The sequence below is a fragment of the Musa acuminata genome, chromosome BXJ2-8, assembly GCF_036884655.1.
Source record: "Musa acuminata AAA Group cultivar baxijiao chromosome BXJ2-8, Cavendish_Baxijiao_AAA, whole genome shotgun sequence".
In the NCBI taxonomy this organism is placed as follows: Eukaryota; Viridiplantae; Streptophyta; class Magnoliopsida; order Zingiberales; family Musaceae; genus Musa; species Musa acuminata.
Genome location: NC_088345.1, coordinates 26,322,159 through 26,341,515, shown reverse-complemented (window position 1 = coordinate 26,341,515; position 19,357 = coordinate 26,322,159).

Sequence of the window (19,357 nt, the reverse complement as noted above, 5' to 3'; positions counted from 1 at the left end):
GCCAAGCAAAGCTCGTCGGAACTCGCCAAGTGGATCGTCGCAAAGTCCAGGAGTATGCCGGATGTCCGCAGAAGGATCACCGAGGGTTATCGGTTGATCGACGGAAGTTGGCCGGAAACTCGCCGGAAGAAGCGATTGACGCATCGGAGCAAGCTGCAGAAGTTGTCTTAGAGATAATCGTAGTTAGCACGATGATTAAGCATGAAAATGGGAGGTGATCCCATTAGCTTAATCTTGGGGCAATTGGGCCCCTGAAAAGATTCAAAGTGGGTCGAATGGAGTGAACCATTCGGACCCTGATTGCACCAGGAGGTGCAACCGCCCCAGCCAGGAGGTGCAACCGCCTGGGCTGTGGGGTTGAGAGGTGCAACCGCCCCAGCCAGGAGGTGCAACCGCCAGGGCTGCACGGCTGGGAGGTGCAACCGCCCCAGCCAAGAGGTTGCACCGCCAGAGCTCAAGTTCCGAGCTCTGCCAGGCGATGCAACCACCAAGCTCAGTCTTCGAGCTTTGGCAGAGTGGTGCATCAGCCTGAGCTCAGTCTCGAGCTTTGCCAGGTGATGCATTCACCAAGCTCAGTCTTCGAGCTCTGGCAGAATGGTGCATCAGCTTGAGCTCAGTTTGGAGCTCTGCCAAGTGATGCAACCACCAAGCTCAGATTTCGAGCTCTGCCAGGTGATGCAACCACCAAGCTCAGTCTTCGAGCTCTGCCAGGTGATGCAACCATTGAGCTCAGTCTTCGAGCTCTGGCAGAGAAGAAGCAATCGGCAGAGCTCAGTCTTCGAGCTCTGCCAGGCGGTGCCACCTCTCCAGTCGAGAGGTGCAACCGCCTGATCCCAGAATTCTGGGATTTGATCGATTTGATCGTTTTGAGCTCGAATTTTGAATTGGGTTGGGGCCTATAAATACCCCACCCATTCAGCACTGAATTGAGCAAGAACTGACCTGAAATCTTGATCTTTTCAGTGGTTCTTAGAGCTCAAAACTGCTAGTTTTCCTCCTCCTTCTATTCTTCAAGTTTGAGTTGAAAAGCGAGGAGAGAAAACATCTGTAAAGGTTGTCTCCTAAGCCTGTCAAAAGGAGAGAAATTGTAAGAGGGAAGTTTGGCCTTCGCCCATTGAAGGAAGGCACCTAGTTGACGTCGGCAACCTCATCGGTGGAGGAAGCCAAAAGTGGAGTAGGTCAAGGCTGACCGAACCACTCTAAATCTCTGGTTTGCGTTTATTTTCGAGCACTTTATCATTACTGCAAACCTCCCTCATCACTACTGCTCTCTGCGCTTTCACGAACAAGTTCTAAGTGCTGTTCTTCCAAATCTGCATTCAGACGTAACTTCGTATTTTCATACATTACAGTTTACGTTTACGTTTGATTCTGCAGAACTGTTTTCCGCGCTTTTACGAACGAGCTTCCTTGCAATTTACGCTTACATTTTAATCCTATTAATAACTGCAATCTGTCCTCTACGATTTTACAAACGAGTTTCAACATTTAGACGTAAAACTGCATTCAGACGTAAATCGGCTTTCTTCGCTCAATCATCAGATTTCAGTTCACGTTTACGTCTTGGTTTCAACTGCATACTGCCTTCTGCAAGTATACAAACAAGTTTCAAAGTTTAGACGTAAATCTGCGTCTAACTGCGTTTAGACGTAAATCTGCGTTTAGACGTAAAACTGCGTTTAGACGTAAAACTACGTTTAGACGTAAAACTGCGTTTAGACGTAAATCTGCGTTTAGACGTAAATCTGCATTTAGACATAAATCTGAGTTTAGACGCAAAACTGCGCTTAGACGCAAAACTGCGCTTAGACGCAAAACTGCGCTTAGACGCAATCTGCGCTTAGACGCAAAACTGCGCTTAGACGCAATCTGCGCTTAGACGCAAACTGCACTTAGATACAAACTGAGAATTTGCTTTTGCATCATAATAGTTTTTGAACAAACGCAGCTTTTGGTTTTAAATTTATTATATGATTTCCGCTGCACTAATTCACCCCCCCCCCCTCTTAGTGCTCTCGATCCTAACAAGCTGCACCTTGATTACTCCAAGAGAGCCAATTACCCATAGATTTCATATCAAACAAAGCTGCAGTGTCAATGTAATCATTAAAACTTTGAAGCTGGCTTTCTGAAAGTTGTCTACCCCCCTCTTTTTCATTTGTGTACCGAACAGTATTAAAGTCTCCAAGAACAATCCAAGGTACATTGAGACAGCCATTTGCAATATTAGTCAAGTCAAACCAAAGAGTATTTCTTTCTTGCATACTATTTGAAGCATATATACTAGTGAAATTGAATTAACATCCATTCTTTTTGTCCTCTATCTTAAGATGAATGAATTGATCAGTAGCAGAAATAAACCAAGCATTAATAGAGTTAGGATGCCATAAGACCCATATTCTACCAAAAGTTTCGTTTGAGTCATTGGTAAACAGTTCTGCGTCCGGCCATATTAAATTCTTTTGAGCTTGAACGCGCGATTGTTTAATTTTCGTTTCTACTAGAATAACAATATCACATGCGGTAGACTTGATTATTCTGTTAAGCTCCCGACATTTCTCCGGCTTATTAAGTCCGCGAACATTCCAACATGTTATCTTCATTAGTAATAAACAAATGAAAATGTGGTAAGGTATTCATCCTACGACTTTGGATGGATTGTACCATCCTTTTTCTTATCCTTCGATTTTGTATTTTCCTCTCGCACAATATCCTTACCTTTTATGGCTTTATTCGTATATTTATCCACTTCATCTACAGCTTGCAGATTTTTAAACTTTAAAGTACCTTGAATCATGTGGTCTTGATTGTCAGGGTTTGTTGAAGCTCGATAAGATTGTTGCAGTATAATATCTTGGATAGTACTTGTTGGAGCAGCCTGGCTAGAGAGGTTTGTTGGGGCATGAGTTTGTTGAGACAGAATATCCTTGTTGTTGATATTTGTTGTGGCCTGAGTTTGTTGAGGAAGAATATCCTTGCTGGCGAGATTTGTTTGAGCCTAAGTTCGTTGAGCTATTGTGGACGGATCCGATCATATTGGAAGAGATGAAGTTCCTGACTTATGTTTCTCCGGTCCACTAGTACCATGGGAAACCTCTGTTGTGGAAGTCTCTGACATTATAGGAAGAGATAAAGTTTTGGATTTGTCCTTCGGTCCGCGATGCTTTCCTTGTGAGTCGGAATGCTCAATAGTTTTCGCCACCATCGGTGCTACTGCCATTAGAGAAGAATCACTTTGTTGCTGAGGCGCTTGACGTGGTCGATAGACCTTTGTGGTTGGTTTTGGGGTTTGCTGACAAGCTCCATTTGCATGAACAAAAGATAAGCAACATTGACATCGTTGTGGCTTCTACGAATATGAGACATGTACCTTCCGAGTGTTCCCATCAAGATCACGATAGAAAACCTCATTAGGAAGATCTTCGTCGGAAGAAACTAGCACACATGCTCGTGCAAATGCTAATCTCGTCTGAGCTGTTGTTGCTTTGTCGATGTAGAGTGGCTGTCCCAGAGTGCTACATAACTTTGCAATAAAACATCGACTCGAAAGATGTAGAGGCAGTCTTGAAAGGATACCCATAATGGAATAGACTGTAGGCTATCTAACTCCAAACGGACATCCTTGGAGGGTATTGGAGCATAATTGACAATCTAAAGTATTTATCCAATGAGCCTCTTGAATTCTGTCAGAAATCGAGTTTTGATCGATTTCGCATCTTCAGTTTTCATTCGTTTGAAAATGAATTTTGTTCAGTTCCCTTCGCTCAATTGTGGCTTATATTAATGTTTGAATTCTCGTTTGCTCTTGTGTATAAATTATTACCATTCTTAAACATATTGTGTAACGTTTATGCTATATCACATTGACTTATATTGGCACATGTATAACCCATTGTTCCGCATTTGCTTTCGATGTGTGCCTATTCTAGTTTCATTCCTTTGGATATCGAATTCATCTAACCTTCTTATTTGAATTGAGTTGTATGTGATTACTTGGATTCCATGTGTGCCCTTGCTTTCATTTCCTTTCAAATCTGAATATAATTGTGAAAGATTATTGCTCACTTCATATTGACTCGTAAAGGCACATGTACGTTTTGTTGTTCCGTATGTGCTTCCGATATGTGCTATTCATTGTTCATACTATTCTTTTGTACTCTGATGTTTGTGGGATATTGTGAACCTTCACCAGAAATTGTGAAGGGAGTTATGCATAGAGCCTGAGATGCTCTGCCGGCCCCTATGACTTCACTCAAACGTGGGTGGATGGAGAACCAAGATGTGGGAGACTTCCCAGACGTGGGAGACTTATGTTTGGTGGTCATTCAGAAATGGATGTACCATATTATGTTATAGTCCTACTTCACCTTCTGTGTGCTTGATATGGTATCTAGAGCTTTGGTTATGTGTTTTTATACATGTTTTGGATATGAATGATATGAATGCAACGTCAAATTCGACATTTGAGCTTCTGTTTCGTATTCATCTTTAAAATGCTCTGAAATGGTCCATACGCCATTGATATGTTCCGAAATGTTTCATTTATCATTGATATGCTCCGAAACATTTCGTACGCCTTTGATATGCTCCCAAATGTTTCATTTGTTATTGTTATGCTTCGAAATGTTCCATAGGTTGTTGATATACTCCGGAACATTTCATACGCTATTGATATGCTTAAATTACTCTGTGCTCTATTTGCTATGAACTAATATGTTCTGAAATATCCTATTTGCCATTGATATGCTCCAAAATATTTCTTATGCTATTGATATGCTCCAATTACTCTATGCTCCATCTGTATGAACCAATTATGTTTGATTGAAATGATATTTGTGATTTTACACCCAATGAGATTATGTCTATGGATTCGTATATTCTGCCTTGCATTATGAAAGCTTATTTGTTTGAAAACTTTCCTCTTTTACCATGGATATATTAGTCACTTGTTGAGCTTTATATGCTCACCCCGTTGTTGTATAAATTTTTCAGGATAGCTTGTCGCTTGCTTAAATGTTAAGATTGGGTTGAGACAGTGAAAAGCTAAAAGATTTTTGGCAGATCTTTATTAGTATATATGTTTTTGTTGTATAAGTACACTCTACATCCAATGAAATGTTGACAATGAATCTAAACTTGTGGATTTTGTATAAGTTTGATGGACCTCTCATGTGTAGGATTCTGGAATGTTAAGTTTAATTCATGTAATGATATGAACTTATGGTAAACGTTGGTTTTGTGACTATATAGACTCTCATACTTGTGAATTTATGTTATGGTTATTATTTTGGTGAGTTGGGTTCAGATTTTATGAATCATCGAGCGATGTGTTGTATGTTTATGAACTGCACAGGGTTTATAAATTTGTAGATTATAGAGGTGAAATTTTGATTTGAATATTTTCTTAGTGACCTCAAATGTGTAATTGGATCCTCGATGGATTTGTGATGAAAATTTTTAATATTATCGATATTTTGAGGGGCGTGACATGTCGCCTATTGTCTCGCTCGGTTTCATTCGATAAAGTTCATAAGAATGTACTAAAAGATTGATTTTTGACTCTTTCACTCTACTTGTACCTTCGTGAGTCACTTCGAGTGTATGCCAAATATCAAATACAATTTCACAAATCAAAACATGATTGAACTCATTTTTATCAAGCGCATAAAATAAGGCATTCATAGCCTTTGCATTAAGAGCGAAAGTCTTCTTCTCCAATTCATTCCAATCGATTATTAGAAGAGAAGACTTTGAAAATCCATTTTCAACAATATTCCAAAGTTTAAAATCCATGGAAATATGGAAGATCCTCATTCGAGTCTTCCAATAGGTGTAGTCCATCCCGTTGAACATAGGCGGACGTGTAATAGAGTGACCCTCTTGGTTTCCGGTGTATACCATCTCTCTTGGGTTTTAATCCGATTGAGAGTGAACCCCGCTCTGATATCAATTGTTAGGATCAAGAGCACTAAGAGGGGGGGATGTGAACTAGTGTAGTGGAAAACTTTCATTGGTTACAATGACGTTTGTACGATGAAAGCGTTTTCAATGAAAACCGTTTTGGAAAGTTCTTTAACTTAAGATCAAACAAAAGTATAGTTGAAGTAAAGTAACGGAGGCAGTTTGCAGTTAAGATAGAGAGTAGAATGTAATTGCAAATCAAAATTTAAAGTGGTTTGGTTAATCTTGACCTGCATCCAATTTTGGCTTCCTCCTCCGATAAGGTCACCGACGTCCACTAGAGGCCTTCCTTCAATAGGCGAAGGCCAACCATCCTTTTACAATTTTACCCCTTTTGATGAGCTTAGGAGATAGCCCTTACAAATTTTCACTCCTCTCTTGAATGATCAAAACTTAGAAGAAAAGAGGGAGAAAAACTTTGAGCCTTTTACAACACTTTTAAGCTCTCAAATTCTCAGAATAAATGCAAGCTTTTGGTGCCCTTTCATGTAGGAAAGAGTGGGGTTTATATAGGCCCCCAACTGATTTGAATTTGGAGCTCAAAAGTGTCATCTCCCGGATTTCTGGGCTCTTGTTGGTACCACCACCAGAACTAGGCTGTACTATCGCCTGACACTGCTCGGAGACCGAGGTCAGGTGGTACCACTGACAAGGGCGGTACCACCACCTGACTACGCTCGGAGATCGAGCTCAGGTGGTACCACCGCTTGACAGGGGCAGTACCACCACCTAACTTCGCTCAAAGACCAAGCTTTTGGGCGGTGCCACCGTCGACCAAGAAATCTGGGCCCGAATGGGCTGATCCATTCGGCCCAATTTGGGTCTATTAAGGGCCCAATTGGCCCCAAATTAAGTTAATGGGATCATCTCTCATTCTTAACTTAATCTTCATGCTAACTATGATATTTAAGATATTTATACTGCAACTCGTGTTCCGATGCGTCAATTGCTTCTTCCGGCGAGCTTCTGGCAAACTTTTGGCGAACATCCGACGAACCCTCGGCGTTGCTCCAGCGGACTTCTAACAAACTCCTGGACTTGCGACGATCCTCTTGGCAAGTTATGATGAGCTTCTTTGGTAAGCTCCCGGACTTCTTGGATTTGTTCCCGCAAAACCTCCAATGACCGTCCGGACTTCCGTCGAACTCTCGAACCCCCAATGTGATCTTGGTCTTGACTCCAGCGCAACACTTGCTGCATATCTTACTTCCATCGTAGTTAATCCTACACACTTATCTCAATATATGGATTAGATAACCAAATGACAATTGACTTCGTCATCAAAATTCGAGATTCAACAATACTACCAGACTGGGCAGTGGTACCGCCTAGTGCAATGTTAGTGTCAGACTGACACTAGCGGTGGTAACGCCCAGCGTAGGCGATGGTACCGCCCATGCCCGGGAAACCTGGGATGAGATGTTTTTAGGCTCCAACTTTGAATCAACTTAAAGCCTATAAATAACCCTCTCATCCCTGGTTAAAAGACACAATCACAAAGTATTCAAAAGTGAGAAAACGATATTGTAATCTCTTTAGAAATTCCCTCCTCCACTCTAAGTTTAGAATTTTGTAAGAGGAGTGTGAGTGCTGGTAAGGGTTGTCTCCTAAACCTGTGAAAAGGAGAAGAGGGGTGTAAATAGTGATTGGTCTTCGCCTATTGAAAGAAGACCGATAGTGGATGCCGGTGGCCTCGACGAAAGAGGAATTGGCGAAATGGATGTAGGTCACGACGACCAAACCACTCTAAAATGCTTTCAAAGTATTATCTTTACGAAACGATTTTACGTCAGAAATGGTTTTAATCGAAACGAAGCTTTGAAAACATAATTTTTACCGCTGCACTAATTCACCCCCCCTCTTAGTGCCGACCCATGTTCCTAACAAGTTTTTTGCTACATACAGGTCTGAAAATTTTGATGTTGTCAAGATGAGCAACTATGGCATAGTAGACATCATTGGCATGGGTGATATCCACATAAAGACCAACCTTGGCTATAAGTTGGTGCTTACGGATGTGAGGCATGTGGTTGACTTAAGGCTGAATTTAATTTCAGTTAGAAGGTTAGATAATGAAGACTATGATAGCAGATTTCATAGAGGGTAATGGAAGCTCAGTAAGAGTTCTCTTATTGTGGCTAGTGGAAAGTGTTAGTTTGGCAAGTCCCATAGTCCCATATCGGGAAAATCAGGCTCGTTATCTCCTATTGGAACTATAAATAAGGGTTTGGGCTTTGAAGTCAGATGCACCACAAGTAACACCACAAGAAAAACCTAAGTATTTGCTTTGGGTTTAAGTCCACACTCAGTTAAATAGTTTGGGCTTATATAGTTTGGGTTTTTCTTGTTTAATAGATTCGAGTGTTTTATGACCTAGGAACATCTTCCTAAGGCATTTGTAATAGTCCCTCTTTTATAGTAGTGATTTGCTCCTCTTTCGTCTATGGATATAGGTCAAGGTCAATTGACCAAACCACATAAATATGGTGCTCTTGTTACTTTTATCTTTTCGCTTTATTATCTTTGTTGGGTTGCTAAAATTATCCTTTGGTAAATTTCCTGAGGCTAGCTCTAACAACTGGTATCAGAGCTTGGTTCCGGGATCTTTTGGCAACGATGACAATATCAAAGAGTGTTGTCGAGAAATTCGATAGAAATGTCAACTTCGACATGTGGCAACTCAAGATGGAGGCCATTCTAGTTCAAGACGAAGTTGATTTGGTACTACAGGGGGCTGAGAACATTCTAGAAAGTACGTCAAAGGAAGATTTTACGGGAGGTAGCTACGGAGACTACGACTAAGAGCATGTGGGACAAGTTTAAAGCCTTGTATATGAAGAGTACAGTAGAGAATCGTCTCTACTTAAAGCAGAGTTTGTATATGCTTCGGATGACTAAAGGTACATATATACTCTCACATCTTGATAAATATAATTCCTTGGTTATGGATTTGGAGAATATAGATGCAAAAATTAATGATGAGGATAAGGCCCTATTACTTTTGTGTTCTCTTCCCCAATCTTTTAAGCATTTCCGTGATACTATGATTTATGGAAAAGAAACAATTTCATATTAGTAAATTAAATCTACTCTAAAATCTAAGGAGCAAATAGGCAGGGATATCACTGGGGAAAGTAGAGGGAATCAGGTTGAAGGTCTGGTTGTTAGGGGTAGAATGGATAAAAGAGAATTTGACAGTAGTAGATCTAAATCTAGATCTAAATCCAAACATAGAAATTTGGAGAGCAGATATTGTCATAAAATGGGACACATTAAGGCTGATTACTTTAAATTGAAAAATAAATTAAAACAAAAAGAAAAAATTATTGAGAAAACTATTGAGTCTGCTGAAGCTAGTGTAGTAGTTGATGAGAATGATGGAATTATTTTCTTTGCTACTGATGACAGGACGAGGTCTAAAAATGAATGGATTTTAGATTCGGGTTGTTCTTATTACATGTGTTCTAATAGAGATTTGTTTTCCACATATGAATCTTGTAATGATGGAATTGTTTTGATGGGCAATAATACCACATGTGATGTTGTTGGTACAGACACAATCCGAATTAAAATGCATGATGGTATTGTGAGGACGCGCACTAATGTTAGACATGTTCCTGATTTAAAAAAGAATCTCATCTCTTTAGGCACCCTAGAGGTCCTTGGGTGTAAATACACAGCTGAAGATGGAGTTATGAAAGTTTCTAGAAGTGCCCTTGTTGTTATAAAAGCTTGTAGGTCTGGTAGCTTGTATATTTTGCAGGGAACTACTGTCACAGGCTCAGTTGCAGTCTCGTCATCATTATTGTCTGATTCTGACATCACCAAATTTGGGTCATATGAGCGAAAAATATTTGAACATATTGAGCAAAAGGGGTCTACTTTACGGACAGAGTACTGGGCCACTGGATTTTTGTGAACATTACATTTTTGGAAAGCAAAAAAAAGTCAACTTCAATTCTTTGACAGTTCAGAAAACAAAAGGTACTCTTGACTATATTCATTCAGACCTTTGGGGTACATCTCATGTTTAGTCTAAGGGTGGTGCCAGGTATATGTTGACTTTCATTGACGATTATTCCATGAAAGTTTGGGTTTATTTTCCGAAGCATAAAAATGATGTTTTTCTAACCTTTAAACAATGGAAGGCTTTGATTGAGAAGCAAACAGGTAAACAGATTAAGCGGCTTCGAACAGATAATGACATGGAATTTTGTGAACATAACTTTAATGAATTTTGTAAAAATGAAGGAATTGTTTGGCATCGCACTGTTAGGATGACACCTCAGCAAAATGGTGTGGCCAAATGTATGAACAAAACATTCTTGGAGAGAGCAAGGTGTATGATCTCAAATGTAGGGTTCATAAAGGACTTTTGGGCAGAGGCGATTAATATGATCTATTACGTTGTCAACCGCGCTCCTTCTGCAGCACTTAACTTTAAAACTCCGGAGGAAGTTTGGTCAGGTACTCCTGCTGATTACTCTAATTTAAAAATTTTTGGTGTCTAGCATACATGCATGTAAATGAAGGAAAATTAGAGCCTCGAGCGAAAAAGTACATTTTCCTTGGGTATGCTTCTGGGGTGAAAGGATACAGATTATGATGTTCTGATCCCAAATCCCGAAAATTTGTAATCAGTAGAGATGTTACTTTTGATGAATTATCTATGTTATCTTCCAAAAAGGAATCTACTAGTACAAATGATAGTGCGCAGTAGCAGGTGGAGCTTGAGATTGGTAGTTCTAATTCTTTTCAGTCTAACTCTTCTACTCAAAGAATACCAGTAGATGGTCCTGAGTCTACTGACGAAGTTGATCCAGAGGAAGAGCAATATTCCATAGCCAAGGATAGACCACGGAGAGATATTCAACCACCACAAAGATATGCAAATTTGGTTGCATATGCTTTGTCTATTGTAGAAGAAATGAGTGAAGTTGGTGAGCCTACTACCTACTTAAATGTAGTTTCTTGTTATAATTCCGCTAAGTGGTTGATTGTGATGAATGAAGAAATTGAATCTCTCCATTGAAATAGAACTTGGGATCTTGTAAAGCCGCCTTGGGGTAAGAAAATTGTTGAATGCCAATGGGATACTATTGCTGAGGGAAAGGTCCTTGTTCAGAAAATTCATACGAAGGACAATCCAGCTAATATGCTTACGAAGCCTCTTCCAGTTTACAAGTTCAAGCAGTGCTTGGACTTTGTTGGTGTTCATTGTTGGTGATTGCTCGTTGGGGCTTTTATGAAGAAGGTGGAGCAAGTTTTGTTGGGACAAGCCAAGGTGGATATTTGTTAGTTTGGCAAGTCCCCATAGCCCCACATCGGGAAAATCAGGCTTGTTATTTCCTATTGGAACTATAAATAAGTGTTTGGGCTTTGAAGTCAGATGCACCACAAGTAACACCATAAGAAAAACCTAAGTGTTTGCTTTGGGTTTAAGTCCACACTCAGTTAAATATTTTGGGCTTATAGTTTGGGTTTTTCTTGTTTAATAGATTCAAGTGTTTTATGGCCTAGGAACATCTTCCTAAGGCATTTGTAATAGTCCCTCTTTTATAGTAGTGATTTGCTCCTCCTTCGTCCGTGGATATAGGTTAAGGTCAATTGACCGAACCACGTAAATCTGGTGTTCTTGTCGCTTTTATCTTTTCACTTTATTATCTTTGTTGGGTTGCCAAAATTACCCTTTGGTAAATTTCCTAGGGCTAGCTCTAATAGAAAGAAATGTCATACTTTGTATAGGTTGCAGGCTAAAGCTTATGGTAAGTAATTAAATGCAACAGAAAAAGACTTCTGCATGGAGTTGTGGCATAAGCGACTAGGACACATGAGCGAGAAGGGGCTACAAGCTCTTTCTAAGAGAAGGGTATTGCCAGACCTCAGAGGTACACATTTGAACCCTTGTATTGATTGTTTGGCTGGTAAACAACACAAAGTTTCATTTGCTAGTCTTGCTATGTCTAGAAAATGCATGTCATATACCGTATTTATACAGATATCTGTAGTCCTTTAAGGACAAAAATTCCTGGTGGATCTATTAATGTTTCTGGCATCAATATTGCACTTTATTTTGTCACTTTTATAGATGATTTTTCCAGAAAAATTTAGGCCTATTCTATGAAAACTAAAGATTAAGTTATTAATGTTAGGATCGAGAGCACTAAGAGGGGGAGGGTGAATTAGTGCAGCGGAAATCTTTCAGCGATTAAAAATGAAAGCTGCGTTTGTTCGATAAAAAACTATTTTAATGCAAAAGCCGATTCTAAGATTACTTATGATTAAGTACAGTTTATGTCTCAACACAGTTTGCGTCTAAGCGCAGTTTATGCAGTTTGCGTCTAAATGGAGTTTGTGTCTAAATGCGGTTTGCGTCTAAATGCAGATTGCGACTAAGCACAGATTGCATCTAAGTGCAGTTTGCGTCTTAGGCTCAGATTGCGTCTAAGCACAGTTTGCGCAGTTTGCGTCTAAGCGCAGATTGCGTCGAAGCTCAGATTGCATCTAAGCGCAGTTTGCGTTTAAGCGCAGTTTGCGTCTTAAGCGCAGATTGCGTCGAAGCTCAGATTGCGTCTAAGCGCAGTTTGCGTTTAAGCGCAGTTTGCGTCTTAAGCGCAGATTGCGTCTAAGCGCAATTTGCGTCTAAACACAGTTTTACGTCAAAACGTAGATTCAGAAATATTTGAACTTAGACACTCGTTCGTAAAAGCGCAGAAGTCAGTTTGCAGTTATAAATGGAATGTAAACGTAAACTACAGAGAAACTCATTTGTAAAAGCGTAGAAATCAGTTTGCAGTTATAAACAGAATCAAGACGTAAACGTAAACTGCAGAGAGACTCGTTCGTAAAAGCGCAGAAATCAGTTTGCAGTTATAAACAGAATCAAGACGTAAACGTAAACTGCAATGTAGAGATCGTACGAAAACACCGATTTACGTTTGAATGCAGATTCGGAAAGAACAGAACTTAGAGACTCGTTCGTAAAAGCGTAGAGGGCAGTAGCTATGTAGGAGGTTTGCAGTAATGATAAAGTGCTCAAAGTAAAAGCAAACCAGAGATTTAGAGTGGTTCGGTCAGTCTTGACCTACTCCACTTTTGGCTTTCTCCACCGACGAGGTCACCGACGTCAACTAGAGGCCTTCCTTCAATAGGCGAAGGCCAACTGCCCTTTTACAGTTTCACTCCTTTTGACGGGCTCAGGAGACAACCCTTACAGAACCTTTCTCTCCTCTCTTTACAACTCAAGACTTGAAGAACAGAAAGAGGAGAACTTTTGAACTTTTACACAAATTTGAGCTCTTAGAATCACAGAAAAGATCAAGAATTTGGTGTAGGTCTTTATCTCTTCAGTGCTGAATGGGTGGGGTATTTATAGGCCCCAACCCAATTCAAATTTGGAGCTAAAAACGATCAAATCCCGGAATTCCGGGATCAGGCGGTTGCACCTCCTGACTGGGGCGGTTGCACCGCCTGGCAGAGCTCGAAGACTGAGCCTCTGGGTGGTGCTACCTCTGTCAGGGGCGGTTGCACCTCTCTGCCAGAGCTCGAAGACCGAGCTCAGGCAGTTGCACCGCCTGACTGGAGAGGTTGCACCGCCTGGCAGAGCTCGAAACTTGAGCTCTGGCGGTGCTACCTCTTGACAGAAGAGGTTGCACCGCCCAGTCTCGCCGGAAGAAGCGATTGACGCACCGGAGCAAGCTGCAACAATTGTCTTAGGATTTATTATAGTTAGCACAATGATTAAGTTGGAAATGGGAGGTGATCCCATTAACTTAATCTTAGGGCAATTGGGCCCCTGAAAAACCGAAATTGGGCCGAATGGATCAACCCATTCGGACCTTGATTGCTATGGGAGGTGCTGTTGGGAAATCATAGGGGGGGCGACATCATATGCGCAGCGGAAGAACAAGAAAACAAAAATCCCCGATTCCCAAAAAGATGTTCATCGTCGTGCGAAGATTGGTGCGCAAAATCCGCAAAAACACAAAACTGCGTATAGAGATTGTGTTACCTAGGGAGATCGTATATCCCTGTTTCCTTGCAGATCCTTAGGAGAGGGTGAAGGAGGTCAAGCGTCCTCCTCTCTAGCGGTGATCCACACAGCAGGGTTGCGACGACGCTCCTCAAAACTCCAGGCCTACTCTGAGGTGGAGAGGGAGAGGAGAATAGGAAGGGCAAGCAAAGACTCTAGCCTATGAGGCTGTGAATCCCTCCTATTTATAGAGATCCCGTGTCTAAACCCTAATGGGTCCTTTCCCTAGTGGGTATTGGATCTGCATCCAATAAGACAAGGGCTCCGTCGGATATCTCATATCCGAACCTCTACTCATCGCAATGCCTACCATATGTGTGTGACCCTCTAGGCCCAATATCGAGCTGGCCGTGAGTCATACCTGTTAGAACTCCTTCTAACTCAGTGAATTATTATCTCTGTAATAATTCACTCGACTCATCGACTACGGAAGTACTAGGCCACTACGCCGTAGTCCCCAGACGATACAGGGGAATCCAATCCATTGGACCTGTCTGTCCTCAGTTACCATGTACCTATAGTCCCTCATCCATCTAATATCCCAGAGACCGTATATCGAGCATGGTGTTGTCAGACCCATACGGTTTCTACTCGAGTCTCGCTCTAATCGGATTCTCCCGGAGAACTCTTTCTCTCTCAACCCGAATGACCCTGGCCAGGGATTTGTCTGAGCAAGAACACATGGGATATTCCTCTCATGATACCGAGAGTGGATGATCCTCTATCGACACTCAATAGCCCTCGTAAGGTCGACTACCACTCCCAATGACCAACTGTACTAGATCTGGGAACAGCCAAACCTATAAGTCTGGTATCAAAGAGTGGAGCACTCATACAGGACATCCTTGGTGTCTCAAGTCTAAGAACCAGATACACCACTAGGACTACGGAATCGTTGTCTGACAATAAGGCATCATCAACCATCCAGCATTCCGTAAGCGGATCAATCAGTGAACTCATTCTCCAATGAGCACCTGTACTGTATCCCTAGTGTCCCTACACGAGCAGCTATGAGACCAGCTGCATCCATCATATGGACGGGTATACAGCACACCAGTCTATCCGGTTATCACGATGTCCCTCTCGAGTAACCTATGACCGGGATTATTTAGGATATGTGTTTAAAGGTGAATCGATCTCATTATCGTGATCTCATCACGATCCGATTCCCATTGCACAAATCCAAGAACATCACAATATATATATGCATTTATGCAATAGTTATAAAGTGATATACGCCAAAATATAATAAGCAAAAAGATTCTGTATCAAGTCACACGTGCCATCACTCACGTGATTGGCTTGCTGGGCACTTATGACTAGCAATCTCCCACTTGACCTAAAGCCAATCACCTATGTGTCTGATCCCCATCAGACCCCTGTGACGCTCAAAGACAAAATGAGACAACGGCTTTGTCAGTGGATCTGCAATGTTATCTTCGGATGGAACTCTTTCCACTGCTACATCTCCTCGGGTTACGATCTCTCTTATAAGCTGGAACCTCCTCAGAACACTTCTGATAAGACCCGGGTTCCCTTATTTGAGTAATCACCCCATAGTTGTCGCAATATAAGGAAGTCGACTTGTCGCTATCTGTATCGACTCCCAAATCTGTGATGAACTTCTTCACCCAAACTCCCTCCTTTGCTGCATCTGATGCAGCAATGTACTCCGCCTCTGTGGTCGAGTCAGCAGTGGTATCTTGCTTGGAACTCTTCCAGCACACTGCTCCTCCATTCAAGATGTACACATACCTTGAATTCGACTTGCTATCATCGACATCAGACTGAAAACTTGAGTCAGTGTAGCCTTCAACCTTAAGGCTATTACCTCCATATACTAGTAAAAGATCCTTAGTCCTTCTTAAGTACTTAAGGATACACTTTACTGCTTTCCAGTGCTCCAAGCCTGGATTCGCCTGATACCTGCTCGTGACACTCAGAGCATGCGCTATATCAGGCCTAGTACATAGCATGACATACATGATAGACCCTATTGCTGAGGCATAAGGTATCATATTCATGTTTGCCCTTTGGAATTTTCCATGCCAAACCTTTTGACAATGGTTTTTATGTACCTGGACTGGGACAAGCCAAGCATCCTCTTGGATCTATCTCTATAGATTCTAATCCCCAAGATATAGGATGCTTCCCCTAAGTCCTTAATGGAGAAGTGTCTAGATAACCAAGCCTTTATTGTGGATAGCATTCCTATGTCATTCCCAATGATGAGGATATCATCCACATATATCACCAAAAAGGTAATAGCACTCCCACTTACCTTTCTTTATACACAAGGCTCATCTTCGTTCTTAACGAAGTCATAAGATCTGATTGCCTCATCAAATCTTATGTTCCAACTTCGGGAAGCTTGCTTTAGTCCATAAATGGATCTAAGCAACCTACACACCTTATCTGGGCAGTTCTTGGACACGAATCCCTCAGGTTGCATCATATACTCCTCCTCCTCCAGGTTCCCGTTGAGGAATGCGGTTTTCACATCCATCTGCCAGATCTCATAATGATAGTGTGCTGCAATAGCCAATAGAATTCTGATGGATTTTAGCATTGCTACGGGTGAGAAAGTTTCGTCGTAGTCAACACCTTGCCTTTGACGATACCCCTTAGCCACTAGCCTTGCTTTATAGGTCTCTACCTTTCCATCTACTCCGATCTTTTTCTTAAAGATCCACTTGCAACCGATGGGTACAATACCTTCGGGCGCATCAACTAGGTTCCAAACCTTATTGGAGTACATAGAATCCATCTCAGAATTCATGGCTTCTTGCCACTTCCCAGAGTCTATACTCATAATAGCCTCCTCGTAGGTCTGAGGATCAATATCCTCTACATCCTCTGCTCTAATATGTCCCACATATCTCTCAGGAGGATGGGATACTCTATCAGACCTGCGTAAAGTTGATACTTGTGTATTAGGTACCTGAACAGACTCGGGCTGTAGAGTGGTGCTTGAGCTTGGTTCTCTAACTTCGCTCAACTCTATCATTCTCCCACTATCTCCGCCAAGAATGTGTTCCTTCTCAAGGAACACTGCTCTCTTAGCTACAAAGACCTTTTGGTCCTCGAGATGATAGAAATAATACCCACAAGTTTCCTTGGGGTGTCCCACAAATTTGCATCGCTCTGTCCTTGATTCTAACTTATCGGGGTTGTGTCTTTTAATGTGGGCAGGGCAGCCCCAAATCTTAACAACCTTAAGATCAGACTTCTTCCCTTTCCATATCTCATATGGTGTAGACACTACCGACTTAGTTAGAACTCTGTTCAGAAGGTAAGCTGCGGTCTCTAGAGCATATGCCTAGAATAAGATGGGTAGGTCAGCGAAACTCATCATGGACCGTACCATATCTAATAATGTACGATTTCTCCTTTCAGAGACACCATTGAGCTGAGGTGTATAAGGAGGTGTCCATTGGGATAATATCCCATGGTCCTTGAGGAAGTGAGTAAACTCTGTACTTAAGTACTCACCTCCTCGATCTGATCGAAGAGTTTTGATACTCTTTCCAGTCTGGTTCTCCACCTCATTCTTATACTCTCTGAATTTCTCAAAGGCCTCGGACTTGTACTTCATTAAGTACACATATCCATACCTTGAGAAATCATCAGTAAATGTAATGAAGTAGGAGTAACCTCCAGCATGAGTTCCAACAACTCGGTGGCTCTCTCTCCAGTTCCACTAAATGGAGAGTTGGTCAGTTTTCCACGAATGCAAGGCTCACAAGTTGCATATGACACATAGTCGAATGGATCTAGATATCCATCATTTAGCAACTTTTGAATCCTTCTTTCATGGATGTGACCTAGCCTACAATGCCACAGGTATGCACTGTTCAACTCATCTCGTTTCCTTTTGGACACATTTATATTCATGATATGTGGAGTGGTGTCTAACATAAATAAACCATTATGCAATGTTCCTTTCGTGATGATCTTATCATCTAATAATATCGAACAACCATTGTTCTCAAAAATAAATTTATATCCACTAACTGTTAAACATGAAATGGAGATAATGTTTTTGATAATAGAAGGAACAAAATAACATGCATCTAATGCAATAAAAGCTCCACTAGGCAGATGTAGGGCGACCTCGCCAACAGCTAATACAGCAACTTTTGCTCCATTACCCATCTTGAGGTCCATCTCGCCTCTCTCTAGTCTCCTAGGCCTTGCCAGAACCTGCAACGAATTGCATATATGATAAGCACTACCGGTATCTAATACCCATGTGTTATCATAAGAGTCTGACAAATGGAGACTAATCATGAATGTACCTGAAGCTTCATCAAGCTTTTGTTTCGCCCTTTCTGCAAGGTACTCTTTGCAGTTTCTCTTCCAGTGCCCATCTTTACCACAGTGGAAGCACTGGCCTTTGTCCTTTGTTGGGTCTTTCTTAGCAACCTTTGCTTTACCTTGTTTGCCCTTGCCCTTTCCCTTCTTAAGGGACCTTTCTGCTTTCCTTTTCTTTCTGGTCTCACCAGTGTAGAGAACTGGCTTCTCTTTCTTAATAGTACTCTCTGCCTCCCTCAACATATTGAGGAGCTCTGGGAGAGTCACCTCAAGCTTGTTCATATTAAAGTTCATTATGAACTGTGAAAAGGAATCTGGTAGGGACTGAAGCACAATGTCCACACACAAGTTATCCTCTAGGACCATTCCTAGACCTGTGAGTTTCTCTATCCACTCAATCATCTTTAGGACATGGTTCTGAACCGGTGTCCCCTCAGTCATCCTAGCACGGAAAAGGCTCTTGGATATCTCATATCGTTGAGTCCTTCCCTGTTCCTCAAACAATTTACGGACATGTAGGAGAATGGATCTGGCATCCATCTTTTCATGTTGTCTCTGTAACTCTGGAGTCATAGAGCCCAACATATAGCACTGAGCAAGAGTGGAGTCATCAATGTACTTCACGTAGCGAGCGATCTCATCCTCGCTTGCCCCTTCTTCGGGCGTAGGCATCACTGTATCAAGGACGTACACGATTTTCTCCGCTGTGAGAACAATTCTCAAGTTACGGAGCCAATCCGTATAATTTGGACCAGTGAGGCGGTTGACATCAAGTATGCCACGTACGGGATTTGAAAACGACATTTTCTGAAAATAAAGATGTAGCAAAAAATGAATAACATGCAGATTTTGCAAGAAATAAACTATCAAGATATGGACTTCTATCTTAATATGCTCCCACTATTTTACTAACGAGTCACGCGACACCCTCAGCACGTGAAACGGAAGTCTCCGGCAGACTTCTAGTGGGGATCAGGATCCAATCAGCGTCTTAGTGTAACCTCGAGGGACTCGACCAATCACACTAAGCCTAAAAGGTAGACAACTCTT